This window comes from Lemur catta, chromosome 7 (assembly GCF_020740605.2).
Source record: "Lemur catta isolate mLemCat1 chromosome 7, mLemCat1.pri, whole genome shotgun sequence".
NCBI lineage: Eukaryota > Metazoa > Chordata > Mammalia > Primates > Lemuridae > Lemur > Lemur catta.
Window position 1 is genome coordinate 6,367,970 of NC_059134.1, and position 9,315 is coordinate 6,377,284.

General features: G+C 42.2%; 1 long non-coding RNA gene across 1 annotated transcript; it reads right to left on the reverse strand.

Moving 5' to 3' along the window:
* Positions 1-293: 293 nt before the first annotated feature.
* Positions 294-6,235, reverse strand: LOC123641455. The gene is made up of 4 exons (XR_006736297.1): positions 6,132-6,235; positions 3,001-3,082; positions 2,145-2,288; positions 294-1,825 (listed from the first exon to the last, which is right to left on the reverse strand). It is a non-coding gene; the product is annotated as an uncharacterized LOC123641455 (long non-coding RNA).
* Between the last annotated feature and the right edge of the window lie 3,080 nt (positions 6,236-9,315).

Consider the following 9,315-nt stretch of genomic DNA (forward strand, 5'->3'; position numbering starts at 1 on the left):
ATTATAGAAAGTAATCATGTAAGGCTATAATCTAAATCTCTTCACTTCTGCCTTCATTTATCATCTTTGTCAAAGTTCTCTCCAATTTCACAACCTGGGATTCATAATGTTATTTTGGATACCAACCATCTCTTACCTCTTTTACCTAATAAGTAATTAAATTCTACAGATATTGCAGATATCTTAATATAATTAACCTTTTTCTTTTTTTATGTTTCTTTTTCAGTATGGCCTATCATAATAGTTTTCTAACTGTGATAATTAAAAGAGACCATCCAAGTACGTATATTTATCTTTATTTTACAGAAGAAGAAATTTGGAACCAGGATGGTCTTTCCCAGAGTCTTGCAGTCCTATAAGTGTCAGAGTCTTGCTGTCTATGTGGGTCTATTTGACTCCAAAACTTGTGCTGTCCACCACTTGAATCTCCTACCTCAATGAGCCACAAAATCAACAGAACACAGGGATAAGATCAAGAATGGAGAGTTTGACAGCAGAGTCCTGGATAGAGTGGGGAGGGAGCTCCAGGCCACAGTTAAGAGAGCAGGGCCATTGGCTGGAAAGAGGTGGGGATGCCCTGGGAACCCTCACAGGGTCCTCATGTTCAGGCAAGCATGGGATCAAGTAGGATGAGTGCAGGCAGATGCCTCTGCCTCTGCATCCAGCTCTGGTGTTACCTGCTCTGTGCACTCTACAAAGTCGATTAACCTCCCTGACCCACAAGTTCTTCCTCTGCAAAAATAGAAATAACAATCTCCTCATTGCATTGGAGAGTTTATGAGATGATTTGTAAAGGGACCGACCCAGTATTTGGCACACAGTTGATGAGAAATATGTTTAATGTGTTCCTAATAGATACAAACTCACTTAGCCCTCACATCATCAGTGTAAAGTAGGAAGTGGTCCTGGTACAAAGGAGCTAAGTAAGTTGCTCAAGGTCACTAGGGCTAGTAAGAAGAAGTGATGTGATTCAAACTCAAGCAATCTTTTCCAGAATTTGTGTTCTTTAATACTTAAGTTCTACAATGACCAGATATTTTCCCTTCCCACTGCCCTCTTCACACCTGTCCATTCTAACCGTCCCCAAGAAGGCAGAGGATCTCCTTGTGGAAAGGCAGGCCCTCCCTATAAGAGCACCCTGTTTCTGGAACCTCCCCAGCCCATGAGTGTCAAGAGCCTAACAGGATCTAGGATCCTAACATTTGAGGGATAAAATAACTTGGGGACCTTTGACAGACCATTCTCTGCCTGGTATCCCTTCCTTCTTATCTGGTCCACTATAAAAACAGCATGAATACCCTGTGTATGTTTATCTTATTCATTAGAGTTGTTATTGCAACCCATTTGGGGTGTTTCAGATGTCCCAGTACAGCCTGATGTTCTTTCCCACCCTTACCTGGACTTGGGGTTTGGCCCCTAGCCAAAACAGCAAAACAAAACACTGGGCCTGGTGGGTCTCAAGCCCCAATGGCATTTCAGAGTTCCACATCTTCCTTCTTTATCCACAGCTTGTTTCCCTTGGGCCTCTTGGCTCTTGAAAGACAATGTGGGTGGAGGTTGGGAGTGAAGGCATTTCTGGATCTTGATGTTTTTTCTTGAAGGAATGAGCAGGATGCCGTCAGAAGGAGGTTTCTGCAAATCAACTGAGTATCTCAAACAAAATTCTTTAGTGAAATAGGACTGGATGGAATGTTGTCTTTTACTGACAAGCTATTGCAATAGCTTTCATTACAACAGAAGAATATATTTTTCTGCCACTTGGTGATGCGTACATATTCCACACATCTTTTGGGGCAGCCCAGCATCGAATATTGGTACATGTATTCTGAAGAGAGTAGGAAAATAACAGAGACCCCAGGTTAGATGTGAATGGAACATGGAATGTAGCTGAGTAAGCATTCCCTCCCTTCCTTTCTTTACCCATACAGAGACGTATGGGAATTTGGCGGTCACCTATTAAAACCTAGTCATTGTACAGACGAGAAATTTTAACTCGGAGAAGTAACATATCCTAGACCATCAGCTGAATTAATGCCAGAACTAGTGGCATAGAGAATTCTGAGTCCAGATCTATTCTTTTTTTCCCAATCCAAGTCATAAAAGTCAATCTTCCATCCCTCCCCTTTCTCCTGCCCCCACCTCACCTCCAGTGAAATGTTGAGTATACACTTCTTTGGTCTGGCATGCAAAGTCAGGATATTTGGATTGACAGAAACCTGAATTCCTTCTGCAGGTCTTGTCAACAAATTCATCACAGGAGGTGCAAAGTGTAGATCTCCTGGTAGGATCTGGACATTATGTCAGAAACATAGTGTGAGATAAGGGGATGCCAAATAGTTGGGAGAAAAATAAGGGCCCCTGATGCAGGTGTCTGCCTTGAAGCTGGGACCCTGGACTTTTCAGACTTCCCTAGCCAGACTTCTGGGGACCTCTAAGGACCCTCCCTTCTGGGTGGATCTCTCTCTGCAGAGTCTAGGTCAACCAAGGAATCTCGTCTTAGGAGTCATGGCACTATCAGGAAGTTCTCTGCCTTCCTCTTTTCAGGCTCTGCCTGTAGCTCTGTTTTGTGAAGAGGACACTGAGACAGACATTTAATTGCTGGTAACACTGGGCAAGGTTGGCTAAGAGAGAAGACCCAGGATCCAGTGGGGAAAAAAGAAAGAAGAGGATCTCTCTTCTGAGTTACTTACCAAGACCTGGACATTGGTTGAGATAAACAATGTTACTGCTCTCTAATTTTCCCATCTATAGACCCCCTGGGATTCCTTATCACCTCTTCCCCTATAGCTTCCCTCTTCACAACTTTACTAGAGTTAGAGTTGAGTGGACAGCAGCAACGGCAGGGTCCCCCTGAAGGGACTTTGCACCAGCCAGAGGGTAAGGGACCTAAACCCAACAGCAGTGTCCCTGTGGCTCCTGCTTCTCCAGATCAGGACTTTCAAGACATTACTCCCTGACCCCATCACCCTGCTCCCTTTGCCTCTCTGCCATGGGACTCACCATCTATGGGAGACCAGCACGAAACCAGGAAGGCTCCTGGGAGCAGGAGGAACATGAGCCAGTCCATATATGTTGTGGAAAGCTGTAGAGGGAAAGAGTGATGAGGCAGGCAATCAAGTGCCTGGAAGGACTTAGTAATAGTGAACTGGACAGGGTGTGGGATGGAGATGAAACTGCAGTTTCCTTCCTAGTCTCCTACTCTGTGAGGTGTGTCCTGGGCTGTAAAAGGAGCTGTTCATTTACTTATTTTGGGAGGTCCTGCCTCTAGGATAGTGGGTGTTCTGCTTCCTTTTCCTATTCCAAAGTCAACCCAAGGCCTCAACCAAGGAATTTTTATATGGAAGAGGTGACCCTAGTATCAAGGGAAGATAAGATAGCTTTACTTCACAGGCATGCAAGTGCATGGCACACCCAGATGTGTTGTAGTCCCTGACTCAGCCATATCCTCTAGCGCAGGGCTAATGATGGGGGAGACCATTCCAGTGAAAAAGAGGAAGAGCTCACTTCAGAGTTTCAGTATGTCTGATAAGAGTGGAGTTGGAGATTCCATATTCAATTATCATTTGGAAACAGGTCCAGCACAAGGAACCCAAAATATAGACATATCAGATTGTTCCAAATGGTGAGACAGCCACAGAATAGGGAATCTAAGAATAATATACTCATTAGTTCACAGCTGGGACAGACTGGAGGTAGAGAAAGTAAAGAAGAGAGTTGGTAATCAATTTTCAACAATTCAATTTTACTTATATAAACATAAGCAAAGACATTGCATTGAGGAAACCATGGCACCTATTCAAAGGGAAGGTGTCTTAAAGGTTGCTAACACTCCAATATGTTTTATTCTTCTTTCATCCACTTCTTTTCCCTCTGACAACTCATTGGTTAATTCCACTTGTTCTTCTTTACCATGTCTCTTGACTAAGTTATTTTGGGACCATTTCTGTGGACACAACCCAAGTCTAAGTCTCAACTTATTTAACCTAGCTAAAAGAAGCTTCTTTTGCTAGTCTTTTAGTAGTTCTCTTTTCAAATATGAGCTATAGGTGAGTTAAAAACATATCTATCTCTTCAGCCAAGAAGCCCGTTCTGAGGCTCACAGCTATAGAACTAAATTCCTTTTAGAACATTTCACAGCACAGTCTACCTAATGAGACTGGAACCTGCTCAGAGCCAGAAGCATTCACCATTGACTAGGATGACAGAAGTTATCCCTTCAGTAGCAGCAACCTTGCTTCTCCCATTCAAGCACTAACCAGGCCCAACCTTGCTTAGGTTCCAAGATCAGATGCAATCAGATGAGACTGGGCACATTCAGGTTGGTACAACCATGATTCTTAAACACCATTCAAACAACTGCCACAAAACTTTACAGACGCAGGGGATTGAAGACCCATATTCATTTAGTGCAAAATCTCAGCTGATGTGACAGGGAGGAGCTTGGGAGGGAGAGGAGTATTCACAAAAGACAAGGTGTATCCAAAGCATGGTTAGATGCTTCAGTTCTCTCACTGAAGGATACAGATTTATTTTATTTCTTAAAGAAATAATTTAGTGGTCTAAATTGTCTCTAAATTCTGAAAAGAAATGTGTAATTTGATTTGCTCTAAATAACCACTCAGGTAAGTATTCCTTGTTAACTAGCTTTCCTCAGTTGGAGAAGCAGGAGGAGGAACACACACTTTAATAGGCCAGACCAACAAGAGTGGGAACCCCAGCTTCCCATACAGACTATTTTGCCTCTCTGAGCCTTAGTTTTCATCCAACAAAGGAGAATACTCACCACAGAGTTGACATGGGTATCAAATGATTTTAAAAGATAATTACCACATATATAATTATATATAATCAATATACACACAGAAACTTAAGCCAACCCAAACCAGAAACACTACACAAGTATGAATTACTGGAGTGCTGAGACAAAATTAGGAAAAATTCCAATATCATTTTAAATATTGAACAATGAAGAAAAAAGAGACAATGGTAGCTTAGAAGAGAGGCAGGAAGAAATGGTGGAATTTGGGAAAATACTTTGAAGGCAGAGCCAACAGGACTTGCTGATAGCTTGAATGGGGAGGAGGGAATAAGGAAAGAAACAGGAGTAATCTATGATTACCCCTACTTTTTCAGCATGAACAACTGGAGGTACTGTGCAGGTATTTGTAAGATGGGAAGGACTGTGAGATCAGTTAGTGGTGAGGTTGGGTGGGTGGGGGATGTATGGAGGACACAATGTGGGAGTGAGATGAGACTTGAACCAATAGTTTGTTTTTGAACATGTTAAGTTTGAAATGCCCATTCAAATGGAGATAAAAAAGAAGGCAGTTGAACCTCAGAAGAGATTTTAGAGAGGAAGATAAAGATGTCTAGGTCTTCAGTGTACAGAGGGTATTTAGAGGTCTGAGATGAGGTAACTGGAGGAGATAACAGGGCAAGAGGGCCAAGGCCTGAGCAAGTCATATCAATTCCATAGCCTTAAGTTTTGGGTACTGAAAAGAAAAATTTTAAACCTAAAACTCAAACCATCAGGTATTATTTTTATTAGCAGTGTTATTATTGTTGTTTTGTATAACTTTGTTGTGCCTATTTGCAAAGAGGCTGTGCCAAATAAGTGCAGTCTTTTTTGTCTGGTTTTTGGACTGTAGCATATGTTCTGACCAAGCTGCCTACTAAGAATCCTCCCAAATAAGTGGAGTTATATTTGTGCCTGCTAAATCTCCTCCGAGGAGAAACCCAGAGGAATAGAGGGCATCAGAATTATGGAAGTACCCAAAAGAGGGCCCCCATTCCAACACCCCCTAAAGCCAGACTGGTGGCACTGAAGATGGGAGGTAGGACAGGAAACAGAGCAATAAATGACTGCCAAGTAGTGAGAACCAAAATGTAACCTGACAATTAAAAAATATATATTAATATCATGGCCCAGATTATGCCCCCTGATACTTGCTATGCTAAAATTTTAACAACTCTATCAATTTTGAAATTGTGGAAACCTGGTCACTTTGGTGGTACCCAAGCATAGAGTCCTCATAAGAACGCCTGTGGGCAGGTATTCTAGATCTCTGTTTAGGGGAGAAGCTTTGGGTGTGGTGGAGAGAGTGGAGGTTACAAAAATCTCATTTTCTTACGGCATGTGTGAGCGCACATCCTCAGGTATTCTCAAAGACTTGGAGAAAATGCTGTGTCCTCTCCTATCCTTGGATTTTCATCATTCTGGCGCATATTTAACTCTTTGAAATTATAAGAGCTGGGATTTTTTTCCTGAGTGGGTTTATATCTTCTAAGTGTACTAAAGCCCTTTTCCCCTTCCCCACCCACCTTTGAATGCTGCCAAGAGTTTTAGTGCTGCCTTGTTCCCTTTTCTCACCTGAACGATCTTTTCTCCTCTTATCGGCTGCCCATCTGTACTTTAATGATAAAAATCTACCTCTGCTGAAGGCCCCAAGAAGAAAATGTTCTGTTTCCCTGACTCCATGTGCTGGGTCCCAGGCTGTTCCTAGATCTGTCACAGGCTTATCAGGACTGCACACCACTGAACTATTGTTTCCACAACCCACTTCCTGCCCTGTCTAGAGCTTCATGAAACTCCCAGGAAGTCCCACTATTCTTGCCCCTCCTTGAGAGCAGAGATTCAATCTGACTTCCCCAGCACTTTTAAGTAATCACCAGGGGGCACATTTCTCTCAGGGCCTCTTCTTCTTGGCTTTACTTACACAACACTTCCTTCTGCAATTTCATCATTTCATTCCTTCTTCTGAGCCTTTTCCCAAGTTGAAGTGCTTAAAACAATCTCTCTTTTAAGCTTCCAGAGCCTCCTTCATCCATTCCTGTAGGCAGCTCTAGCACCTGAGCTCCTCTTTCCTGCACTCAGAGGAGCACAGCCAAGGAGTTCTCTGCTTTTGCTCTGCCTGAGCCCAGTGTTCACAAGATTCCATTTCAATAAACTTAATTCAACAGAATGCTTACATACTAAAAAAAAAACAAAAACAAAGAATGGGCTCCAGGTCTCCAGGTGATCAACAGTGGGAATGGAGAGGAGAATGGTAATAACAATATGCTGAGGGCAGAACAGCCTGGACTGTCACGGTTGGAAGTGGAACAAGGGAGGAAGAGGAGCCAATGGTAATGTTGACTAAGTTCACATCACGTCTTTTGGTTATGCTGTGGGAACGGAGTCAGAAAAGGAGTCCTAAAGGACGAACATTTACACCAAGATCTGAAGTTGGGCAGAAGTTTTCTAAGCAATGAAATGAGAATAGGGCTTCCTCAGGGAAATAGGAAAGTGTCTTCATTGTTGAAGCCTAGGGTTCAAGTTGAGTGGGACTGAAAGCACAGGCAACAACCAGGAGAGAGAGCAGGACCCCACCTGGAAAGCTTTTCCAGGATCCCCTGGGCTTCCCCAAAATGACCTAGGGACTCAACTGCCTTTCTTTCCCCCCAAGACTGCTGCTATCCACTGTATCTATTGGAGATTTTCTCCACGTATGGCTGACTGTGGCATAGGCCACTAGGTTCCATCTCCATTTGCACTTCTTGGTTTTGGATTTTACTGCCAATACTTCAAGCACAGGAATATTACAAGGGTTTTAAAAATCTTACTAAGTTCTTATAATCACTGGTCTCTGGAAACCAGCTCCCTTCTTTCCACAGTTGGCCATTACAGCACCATGATTAGGAGTCAGACTTTCTGTTTAAATTCAGATTCTCCATTTACTAGCTGTGTGGCACTGTGTGTGTCTTTTGCCCTCTCTATCATCAGTTTTTCAACAGAAAAAAATAAGTAATAGTAGCTATGAAACAGAATTATGAGGACTAAACTAGTAGATATATAAGCCATTTACTTGTTTGAAAGTAGTATACCTTCTGAGGAAGCCAGGAAGTAACATCAGTGAAAAAGACAGAGTCCCAAAGAACAGTCCCTCCCTGCCCACAACACACACACACAAATTGTCCAAATAAACCTTATCAGAACTCTGGAAAATACTCAAAGGTTTACAGAAATCAAGAAAACAATGAATCAGAATAAGATCACTTAAGATGACTTAAATATCACGGGAAAGTTTTATAGCATTTTTAACTTAACTTTGTCTCAGCTTGCTCCCCGGTATGGTGGCAGTCTCAAAGACAGCAACCCACATTTCTGGATGTGGGCTGGAAATTACATGGTTCCAGAGGGAACAAAGTTGACCTCATTCCCAAGGAATTCTTTGTTTTGACCTGTCTGCATTGACCTTTCTTTTACCTAACTTGGAATTCTCTCAGGGTGAAAAATCAGTTAAGTGGAGACTCTCTTTGAAACATAGAAAAGCAAATGAACAAGCTGATGAAACCTTTGGCAAAGGCTTAGAGTTGAGGCAAACAATAGACATGCCAAAAGCCTGGGAGAAAATGCTGGGAAAAGAGTAACTGTAGCCAATGGCTATTTGGAGCTGTGTCATCCCCAGAGATCAAGGTCCCTATACCATGCATTTCTTAGGACCAAGTGGCCATTATTCCAATGTCCACAAATTTCTATGGAAATGGGAAAGCCACTGTAGGAGATACAGATCCTCCTACCAGATGGAGTTTTTTGTGGAGACACTTCATGACCTAAAACTGATTTTTTGCCTCCTTGGACACCCTAAAAAGCTTTGAGGCATCTTTAGTGAAGACTGAAAGAAATACCACTGTTTGGTATTTTACCTATTCCTTTTTGAAATATAGAATGATTTTTGCAAGGAAGCTTTGTGGCATCTTAATGCAATCGAACTATGTTGAATCCAAGAGCCAGATTGTGATAGTGGACATAGCACCTCTCTGGTTCCACTTGGGGGTTGGATACAGGGTGACCTGTGGTTTTAGACATACTGTGTTCATTGAAAATCCAAGAAGAGTGTTCCATCTGCTGTATGAGGACAGGACATACTCCGAGATCTTGTGCACACATTTGTGCAGGTAAGTTGACCTGAAGGCAGAAAGTGGAAATACAAGAATCAGTAGTATATGATTCCAGAAAAAGGCTTGGCTCCTTCATAGAAAACAATGCTCTGTATAAATCTCTCCTAATCATTCTAGAAACAAGTGACACTTTTCTTCGTCAAGCTGTGTGAATGACCCATTTTCCTAATTATCATGAAAGTCATATGTGTGAATTGAACCCTAGAAGCGTTAAGGACTTCCAAAATTGAAAAAAAAAAAAGGTAACTTTAGGAAATAAGTGCTCTGGAAGTGTGTCACATATAAAGGAAAACCTAGAAAATCACACATGTCCAGAACAGGAATGACTTGAGAAAACCCTCAGCTTTAACCTTCATCTGATCTTTAGGCTAAAGC